Below are 11,076 nucleotides of genomic sequence, written 5' to 3'. Positions count from 1 at the left end.
CTCTCCAATGGACACTGAGTGGGAAAGCACATGCTTCCATGCAGTGTAGGATCCTGCAGGTTCCTGAGACAACAGTAATCAGATTTAATAAATGCTATGCATTTTTACTAGACTGAGGGATATTATAAATAGGTTTTCAAAGGGTGTTTCTGGAATTACTAGCGGCTTGTGTCTGATGTCACTCCTGTAATGTGCGGCACAGATGTGCCTGGATGGGTTTGGAGGTATCATGGCAGCCTCACATAGAGACACTGTTGGGATGAATTAGCCTGTAGTACTCTTTGTGACAGTCCTCGAGTATATATAAACTGTGCTAGGATTAGTTTCAGACATAAAAAATTACCCAGAAAACTGGCCATTCTCACTAACAGTGGACAGAGAGCTCTTTGCCTAGGAATTTCTCCTAGGAAGTTAGAAGAGTAACCAGCCCGCTCTCCTGCTCCCTCTCGCTTAGAAAACTGCAGTTATTTCCTCATAGCCTCTAGCCAAGAAAATATTTCACAGGACAGCTTCACTATAAAAGTAAGTAGAAGCAGGCGTGCCCTGCGGCAACCACTGGCATATGGGACCAGGTGTCCAGCCTAATATACTGATTTGCCCTCTGACTTCTGTCTCTATTTACAAAGCTCAAAATAAAGTTCAGAAGTACCATCATTTGTGTGTTTGCAGCAGCCCTTGGCACATGCGTTTGTGTATACGTAGGTATTCACACAGGCTTCCCATCAGAAAAGTCCCTTGCGTGCTTCTGCCGACGGCTCCGAGACCAGCGGCTGGGTTTTTACCACGGCTCAGCTTGCTGGATGTGAAGACCTTTCAAATATTTAGGCGAAAGTATTTTTATTGGAATTGCTGAGAGCTTTGAACACCTGGGCCAAAGTGCCCAGACATGATCTGAGCTCTCTTCATTTTCCTACATGTTGGTAAATGCCACGGGTGCATTTTCCTGCTGTACTGGCCTTGCCAACCTCACAGAGAAATGATGTTGAGCCCTCTTGATGGCCACTGCCATTTCATGCCTCTTTAGAAAGCACTGGCGCATGGGTAAAATTTTTAAATTTTTTAATATTTTTTTTCCTTCCCTCCCTGAATTCAAACCAACCGACGTGAACCACCACAACTCCCTGTTTCTGGCCACGCTTCGTGGTACCAGTAAACAGGACAGAGTATATTAGTTAGCCTGGAAAGCAGCAGGGGAAGAAATCCAGATGGACTAGGCAGCCTGCTCTACAGCCAACTGAGTATAAACAACATTCAGAGAGGAGAGAGACAAATGCAATGCCGTTGTTTATGGTCAGACTAAAAGCATGGGATGAATTCCAACGACTGCTGCGAACAGCTCGGCAGGAAGGGTGTTTCCTCGCACGATGAACCAAGGAATGTATGTTTCTCAAAAGGTATGCGCTTCCTCTCCTCTCATCCCGGTCCTGAGGAGCCTTGAGGTATTTATGGCAAGCGTAAGGAAGTGTACAAAAACCCATTTCCCCCAAAGTGCCCTTGTATTTTAATGAATTTTAATATTTCAACCAGCTCTTATTTTCAAGTATTCTGAACGTTATTTATCACTGAAGCGAACGCTCAAGGTTTCTTTTGATGCGATGCAGTCCAGAGCTCTCCTGGCTGACAGGAAATACTGGAAGTTGGTTACAAGGGGTACCACGCAGTGAGCAGAGGAAACTCCTGACCCCACCTCCCGTCTCCCCAAATTCTGACATGGACCCAGGGCATTTCTTCCAGAAAAAGAGGTGTTTTAGCAGGAGCGGAGCGTTTGTCACTCTCTGGCGGGTGCAGGAGTGAGACCCAAAGCAGGTGGGGTGCTATTTTGGTCAGTGCGATGGGGCAGATGCAGGAGTGCGACCATCTGCCAGTGATGCTGTGCAGTAGCAGTTTGGACACGGTGGCAAAACACCGGGGAGAGGATGGCTTCCTCCTCGCCTCCATGGGGAGGTGAGCTGTAGGTCAGCCCTGGCACGTGCAAAAAAGTCAGCGCTAACATAGTAACTTCCCATCTATAGTATTGGGACTAAGTTACATTTAGCTGTGAATAGCGCTGCAAGTGGTGGTGTTCTTCATAAATTCCTTTCAGTATAATTTCTAAGGGAGAAACCAAACAGCTAGTAATTTATTTTTCATTGTCCTTATGTGCTTATGCCATTGAGGGTCAGTGACCATCCTCATGAGGAATTTGGCTCACACGCCAGGAGGGCTGACACCCACCCCTTCTCCCGGGGTAGTTCAGTACGTCTGCTCCTAGTTGTGCAATGTGGTGGTGGCCGTGGGGCTGGGCGGTCCTTCTCTCATCCGGGCTGTTGCTCCATCTTGTCTGCAGTGGATCTTGGTGCTAAAGTTGGGTGTGATGCATGTGCTGTGTCTGTACCGTGCTGGTGTAGTTTGTAGTGCTGATGGGAAAAAACTCTTTTCTCTTGTTGCTAAAATAATGTGATGGTGGCTGTGGCATAGGGTCATATTGCTGTGTATTTTCTCACCCCTCTGTTATCTGTGAAGAGGAGGATGATGCTGGAGAATAGCTGGATTTGCTCAGCTGAGAGTTTCCCTGCTAGAGGAGACCTTTTGGATGATACGCAGTTGAGGTATCCAGCTCCTTTTGCTTCTTACTTGCTCGGGTTTAGCACGGAGGATAAGACCAGGTTATGCTGCGGCATCTGCCTCCTTGTGACCTCTTTCTAGCCTGCAGGATTTGTCCCCAGATGTGAGGCAGTATTCGGCCGATTTAATCAACTGGTACTCTGGCCAAATCCCTGCTTTTGACAAGCAATTTATTAAGGAGCTAAATGATTGTTCAGCAAAGCTAAGTGGATTTTATTAGCATCAGAAAAGTACCAGGATGCATCTCAATTTTGTAGCAAGCTTTTTAGCTCTGGGATCAGAGTATTAGGGATCCATACGAGTCCAAACTCTTTTCCTAAGAAAATATCTTTGCATCTCAGCTTTCACAGATGAACTTGTTTCTACATGGGAGAAACTTCTCAAAATTAGCCTGGGACCCTAACTAATCATTTTGACAGTTCCATACATATAATTAGGCACGCTCAAAATTGCTTGGGCTGGAGGCTTTCCCAGAACAGTCGTCTCATCTATGCTAACAAAATGTTCTCTCCATTTGGAGAGACCCTTACTTGGTCAAAGGCTGAGTGTACAAGGATGTGGAACTTAAGCAGAGACTTTGTGGGAAATTTGGTGAAAAAACAAATGGCAGCCTTTTAGTGAAATTATAGAATTCATTAAGTGTTATTGGTGCATTTAAAGTGAAAGTGGCAGGTGTCCCCTGTTCTTTGATAGCCATGATCTGTGTCATCACCACAGCATGGTCTCTTGGAGCTCTTTATTACATCACTATGTCGACTCCTTGTGATGGTATTTTAAAAACGGTTTGCCAGCTCTCTTCTGGGTTAGAGTGTGATGAAAACCTTGACCATCTCTCCCTCCCAGAGTATCACTTGGGAAGCACTGTATAAACAGGGGTATTCAGCGTCCGGCTCAGAGATCAGAAGTAAACAGGAGAGCCAGCGGGGGCCAAGGTCTCCCAGCACCCAGCCTGTTGCCTCTCTGGCAGACCAAACTTCCGCTCAGTCTGCCTTCAGCGCTGACTTAAAGAACAACAATTGTCATCCTCGGTCCCTTCCCTCATATGGCCAGGGTTTTAAATACTGCATTGCCATTGTATGATTCTCCGGGGTTTCCTCCATGCTATTGAATTCTATTTTCTGTTACAAAGTCAGGACTAGATCAAGTGTTTAGTTGCAGAAATCCAGCCCCAGAGGAAACAATTATGGTTTTCCTCTTCTTGGCCATCTGTCTTGCTGATAATTTGTTGTGCTGTGGACATGATTTATTTTTAGCTAATTCTGAGCTGTAGCATGTGGCTTTGTTGCCTTAACGCTGTTTTGCCTGTTTCACGATCATTTACAAAGTTGTTTCCACTTAGTCATGTTCCTTACAGTTCCTTATCTGTAGAAGCTTGACGCCCATTCCACTTTTGTCACACTTGGGAATATTCAGAAAGTCTCAGGTTTCTCACTGAGGGTGGAAATTGCAGTCTTCCGCTGAGTATGAAATTATTAATTTATTTTTTTTATGTCCAACATACTTAATCCTTAGACTGCTTGAAATTCTTAAGGTAGTGTTTACATAAATTAAAATTAAAAAAAACAGCAAACAAACCAATAAACAGTAGGTGCTGAAGTATACTTGCCCTTTTCAGAATATTAGAATAGAATATTTCAGTTGGAAGGGACGTACAGTGATCAATTAGTCTAACAGCCTGACTACTTCAGGGCTGACCAGAAGTTAAAGCATGTTCTTAAGGGCATTGTGCAAATGCCTCTTGTACACTGACAGGCTTGGGGCATTGGCCACCCCTCTAGGGAGCCTGCTCCAGGGTTTGACCACCCTCTCAGTAAAGAAATGCTTCCTCATGTCCAGTCTGAACCTCCCCTGGTGCAGCTTTGAATGACTCCCATGTGTTCTATCGCTGGATCCCAGGGAGAAGAGCTCACCTCCCTCTCCCCGTCCCCTCCTCCAGAAGGTGCAGAGAGCAATGAGGTCGCCCCTCAGCCTCCTTTTCTCCAAACTAGCCCAAAGTCCTCAGCTGCTCCTCACAGGACACTCCTACCACCAGCTGCTTTGCCCTCCCCTGGACACATTTAAGTACCTTGAAAATTATTAGGTATCTATTCTGTTCATGACTTAAATACCTGGGATAGGGCTCAAGTAGAACAATCACAGTCTTCTACTAATACTGGCTTGCTTGAAAACTTCAGTTATTTGGCATTTCCAAGTAATCACACTAAGATTAATGGTGCAGCTCCGTTAAACTTTAAATTAGTACTATTCTGCCAATACACTCTAAAAGTTGACGAATAACAGCCTCAGAGCGCTGTCCCATCTGGCCACTGGTGCTCAAGCAAGATTCTGCATACCCCCAAATCACAGAATCATTGTTACGTGACAAGAATACCTGGTTTTCTAGATCAGAGAGCTGGTCCTGGGATAAGCTGTGCCTGTGTCTGATGGCTTACAGGCACTGTAGACTCTGCGGAGGCTCAGCCTAGTCCCTCAGTTCCCTAGAGTGCTCCAAACAGCAGGCTGTAATGGGAAAAAGGGTCCAGGATGTCAACTTTTCCACCTGCAGGCACAGGAAGGGATAGAGTAGCGTTCAGAGCTGTCTTGGGGGACAGGGAATAGATCCTTTAGGTGCGGTACAAGAAATTAAACCCCGAAAGGGGTGTACACGTCTGGATACATGTCAGGTTGGGGTCAGTTCTGGCTGTGCACAGCAACACCATTTGTCACTGCCTGACAACACAAGGATGTGTTTCGGGTACAGTGGTGCCTTGTACCAAGATGACTGATATATGCATGGACAAACTGTCTTTGGTACTTCCAAGTGAGAGGGACTCCCTTCCTGGGCAAGGGAGCTTCCTTAGAAAGGGATAGGCTGACCCCAGGAGAACACTGCGCTAACGTCAGGACAGGAAAGTGTCTTCTCATGTCTTGGCCTAATGCTCCTTTGCATCATATAGGCATGTCCTGGAGATCAGAGAAATGCTATTTGGTTTTTGGGCTGTGCAAGTTTGGTTGAATCCTGTCTATGTCCTGATTTTAAAGGTGTTTTGGGGTGGTTTTTTTGGTAGTTTAAAAAAAAAAAACAAAACTGCAACTAGAGTGGCTCTCAACATCTAAAATGTCCAGTATGTGATTCACCAAGTGAAGATTTACGATATGAGCTCCCATCTGAGGTTCTGAGATTTGCTGAATGGTGACTACCAAACTGTGGAATGAAACTCCACAGATAGAAAGGGACCAAAACTAAAACCGAGCATCATGTAAAAAGCTGGCAAAAGAAAAAAAAAATAAAATCAAATGTAGTAGCAACACAGAAGATGCACTGCATATAGTTTAGAGAGACAAATTAAAAAAAGAAAGGGAAAAAAATGATCAGACATTGGACATCCACTAAGGTGCTACATCTTTTGATGTGAAACACCAGAAAGAGGAAACCTGTTATTGTTAATGGATGCCTTAGTGAGACAGGATATCACTCATGGAAAACTGGGAAAGCAGTGGCGACAGGAAACACAAAGTCAGCAAATTGCTTTCAGTGCCCGCTGGTCTTGGCATGGGTTGCTTTTAAAAACCCGGAGCCGCTGAAGGACAATTGGCATTTATATGTCAGCCAAGCAGCAGTTCTCACATCCTTATGCAGAGAACTTTCCCCTCATTGCCTTCAAGGATGCAGGTTCCCGTAGCAAAGGAGAAAAAGTACTAGCGGGACCTGAGGAACAGATTCAGTCTTCTAATATGCTAATTCAAAAAGGGAAAGCTGAGTTGTCATTCTGCAAATGGAAATATTGGCAGGAATCATGGCAACGCTAAAAAGGAGAATTTTCAAATTCCCCCGACTTCTGAGCTTGCTAAAGGATGATAACTCAGGCAACTAGAAACCGTTGCTTTCTTTTTCTCCCAGGCTTGCACTTAGCAATCATCTTATTGGGCATTTTCTGGGACATATGTGAAATAAAGGGTCTGACTCTGAGCTTACTGTTAGCGGTCTAAATCAGGAGGGACCCTACTGAAGCCACTATTGCACTAGGCAGAGCCATTTAAAATGGGCGCGAAAAAGATGAGTAAGATTATCTTTTGGGGATCTGCTGAAAATATTGCTCAATTTGCTCCGATCAATAAATTATGGTGCTGGTTTGAGTCATGGAAATGAAATTCTTAGGTCTCTGCTTCCAAGGATTCTCGGCAATTTACATAGGAAGCTATCAAAAATAACTTTTGTACAGTGTTTTTAAACCGCACAAAAGAGGAAAGTTGCAGGGTTGCGTTACAGACTTTCAACAATATGTAAGAGGATTTCTTAAAAAGATTCCAAAGCCAAAAGACACTTTGATTATTTAACTTGATCTTGTATCTAAATAGACCACACATTTCCAAACAGTGCTTTCTCAACACTTACATTTTATGAATCCTTTCCGTAACCAAGTTCCATTTATTGAGACGGAGTATTTTTTCCAAAGCTACGTTGAAAAACATATCAAGGAGAAGAAATAGGCTGTATTTTTGTTTTAATATCTATTTTAAGTTTCTGATTCATCTCTATGTAACTAACATGACCGTATCCTATCTGACTTAGGATAAGGGGGGAGGCGGGCAGCGCCTTCTGTGAATTCCTCATATACCAATGAACAGATGGAATATAAATCATTTTGGTTTTATAACCTATAAAGACATCATTCACTGTAACTGTGATAGGATATAACGATTAGTTCATAGTAGATAATCTAGCGTTCCAGTAGAAAGCTCTAATGCTGTCTCAAGGCTATAAAATTACATTAAACCGTGTATTCGTTACTGATGGAAAAGAAGGGAAATACTTTGGTTATGATTATATCAAAGCTACCCGTCTCCATAACAAGATAGGAAAAATATCACTTCAGATTTTAGGTTGTGCAATCTTAGTTGGTTTTCATGATGAATAATGCTTCAATTTCGTGTCTCAGCTTTGCAGCTATGCAGGGAAACCTACGTACTTTTCCAATGTCAAATAATGCGAAGAATGGAAGGCACTTGTCATGTGTACGTTGATATAATTTAAGGAAGATAGGAGAGAAAAGGAAGGGAAGTAAATCGCTATGGAATAAAAATAATTCTTAGGTATTGGGATGTGTTGAGGTTACTTTGTAGGTCAAGGGAAAAAAGGAACATGAAGATCCTCACATCTGGAAACTTAAGCAATAGAGGCTGTTTTTCCATGCAAGCAGATAAGGCTTTTGCCTCTGATTCCATAGGGAAGAAGATCAGTTCGTACTATATATCAGTGCCTCAAACCCAAGCTACGTGTTGTTTCTAAGACTTAAAGGAGCTGAAGGGATGCAGACGCTGCAAGGTTTACATGGAATGGCATTTTGTAAATGACAGTCTAACAAGTCAGAAGAATTACCTCCGCTCTCGTTAGAACAAGATTTATTTGAACAGCTTCCTTTCAGAAATCTCCTTCATTTCTCTGCAATTCCAAAGAAACCATGATGCCATCCTCTGACAGCCTCACAGATTGCACTAAACCAATTAAATCAAACAAACCCTACGGTTTGTGGAACAGACACTAAAATCTGTTACTCTAAAATATATCGTCTTGAATCTGATTATTAGAAAGGCTTCCAACCTGAAAAGGTAACATGTGTCAACAGTTACAAACAGTAGAGCTTGCTGGAAAAAAAACATAAGGCTATATATCTTAACAGTGACAGAAACAACACCAGTTCTGTAGTTGTACTGATTTTTAATGAATTTCACATGTACAAATCAATAGCTAGATAAGACTTAGGCTTCCAAATGACTTAGGAATAATTCCATAAAAAGGTTAAGCTTCCGAATTCTGTCATCAGGGATTCCATCTTAAAAAACACCCACAACCAACCGACAAACCGACAAAAAAATCCCCCAAGCCCTCTCAAATCTCTCTCAGCAGCTGTCTGACCTGGGAACTACCTGATGCAGAAATTACTCCCTTTTTTGTTTAAGCTGAGCTGTTAACCACAGGGGTCCTATCATTAGCTGAATCTCAGAATCTAGGCTGTCAAAGCCCTCACCCGCAAAAACTTCAAGGTGATAAAGTAATAACGAGCCCTTAGGTTGCATCACTGGTCAGCCTTGAGTTCTCCTGCTGGTTTGGGTGAAGGTGGATGGGATGAATTCCTGACCAGGTAGTCAAGCAAGACAAGGACATATGATGAGAGGACTGGAACATCTCTCTTAGGAAGAAAGGCTGAGGGACTTGGGTCTTTTTGGTCTGCAAAAAAGAAGACTGAGGGGGGACCTTCTCAATGCTTATAAATACTTAAAGGGTGGGTGTCAGGAGGATGGGGCCAGGCTCTTTTCAGTGCTGCCCAGTGACAGGACAAAAGGTAATGGGCACAGACTTGAATATAGGAAGTTCCATCTAAACGCGAGGAGGAACTTCTTTGAGGGTGGCAGAGCACTGGCACAGGCTGCCCAGAGAGGTGGTGGAGTCTCTGTCTCTGGAGACATTCAAAACCTGCCTGGACGTGTTCCTGTGCAACCTGCTCTGGGTGACCCTGCTCTGAGAGGGGGTTGGACTGGATGATCTCCAGAGGTCCCTTCCAACCCTACCATTCAGTGTGATTCTGTGTGATGTACCAGACTCCTCCCAAATAAGCAATGCCCTGGCATGCAAGCTAAAAAGGAACTTGATGTTCTCTAGTGAGGTCCCCAGTCTGGACAGGTGAGGACCAGGACTTTTCTGGGTGTAGCATGTTTCTCAGCCTGAACGCACTCTTTACACACCTCTGCCAGGCAACAGAAACAAGGCTTGGCCAGAAGGGCTTTCAGGTGGGCCTTGGACATACAGATCCTCATATAGAGAAACGGTAGCCTTAAGTTTATGGATTCCTGTGCTTAAACTGAAAATAAAGGCAAACACAAGAGAGGGAGAAGAGTTTTGAATGTAATTTGTACGCTCTTTACAGCAAAGTGGAGACTTGAGATATCAGTTCTGGCAGCTTTTCAGTGGAATCTTAATAGTGGTGTGAGTGGAATGAATTAGGAATAAATTAACGTGATTGTAGGTATGCTAAATAAAGTGGCAGAAGACAAATGCCTGCACTGACAAGATACTAAGCTGGTTATGAAAATAAAGTCCTATCTTGCAGTCTTTGATGTCGTGAAAAACTTGCAGCATTAAATGGGAGGTACACGAGGACTGCAAAGTGAAGTCCATTGACCATGTCCACAGGGTAAGTGATGCATCATGCTAGAGTCGCTCTTGCCATTGATGTGCCAAGTCATAGAATTGCTCCTAGAGATTTGACAGAGCTGCCCTTCCAGCAGGCTACAAAAAAGCACAATCCATCCTTCAAGGGATCAGTCGGAATAAAGCCTCCAGGCAAAATTTACCTTTTTGCACTTTGGAACTGTTTGGGGGTTTTTTTGTGGGTTTTTTTTTTTTTTTCTTCTTTTTTTTAAAAATCTCATTATTGTGCTACAGTTTTGTCTGTGGGATGCACACAGAGTAGGCAATTGACACCTGCACTGCAGGGAAAAAAACCCAATGTTAGGGATTTTTTTTATTTCCAGTTGTGGAATGGCCCTGCACTCTGGTTCTGCTAATCTGATGTGGTGGCAATTTCCCTGGTGTCTATTACTGCCATAAGAGGAAAAACTCAAGTGGTTTGAGAGAGACATTATCTTTGCTTCTATACCAAATTTGCTCTGTTGGTGTGTTGGGTTTTTTTTAGTATAAAACAGTGCTTCACCACTTGATTTAACATTTATTCTTATCACACGGTTCTTTCCTGTTAAAATAGATGTGTTACAATGGAAGCCTCACACCGCCCAGGTTTGAAGGAGGCACTTTCTGTTTCCCTGGAGTGACTCACAGTGTTGATTTGCACGGAGAAGAGGGGGTCACCCACAACTGGCAGTCAATTTGCCGTGATTTCCCAGGCCAGCTATGTGTGCTCCCCTTGGAAGGGATGCCATCCCTCTGCGTCCTGGCAAGGCCTGGAGCATCTCTGTGTGGGAGCTGGCCCAGGAGTTTCTCATCTGAGTAGCCCTGCTGTGGTTTTCTTTAGCTCAGGATGGTTTCCTATGCTGTTCAAGTAATCGGTCGGTTTGAAGAAGAACTTTTTAGACCCCCCCAAGTCATTTGTTCCGGACACGGCTGGTTTCTGAGACAGCTCTTCCCCACTTAGCGTGAATTAACGCATGGTAAGTACATCAGCGCTGAACGAAGCAGGGGATTGTTGCCTAGCTGTAAAGTGAGGGTGGCTCTCGTCTGATTTAAAGCAGCCTCACTGGGGAAAGCATTCGTAACCCCAGCACTTGAACATGTTAAAACATATCTGATGAACTGTTTTTATCACAAAATGATACTAGATTATATTAAAAAAAAAAATAAATCAGTTTGACAATTTTGACACAGTATGCTGTTCACATTGATATATTTAAAACTTGCTTCAGTGACAAGATTATGTTGCAAGTTTTAGAATATGAGAATCTACAGCTATTTATAATTACACTGTTGCATTGTACTGT

Source organism: Rissa tridactyla, chromosome 4, assembly GCF_028500815.1.
Source record: "Rissa tridactyla isolate bRisTri1 chromosome 4, bRisTri1.patW.cur.20221130, whole genome shotgun sequence".
Taxonomy (NCBI): domain Eukaryota; kingdom Metazoa; phylum Chordata; class Aves; order Charadriiformes; family Laridae; genus Rissa; species Rissa tridactyla.
Note: the sequence above shows the minus strand (reverse complement) of the source record.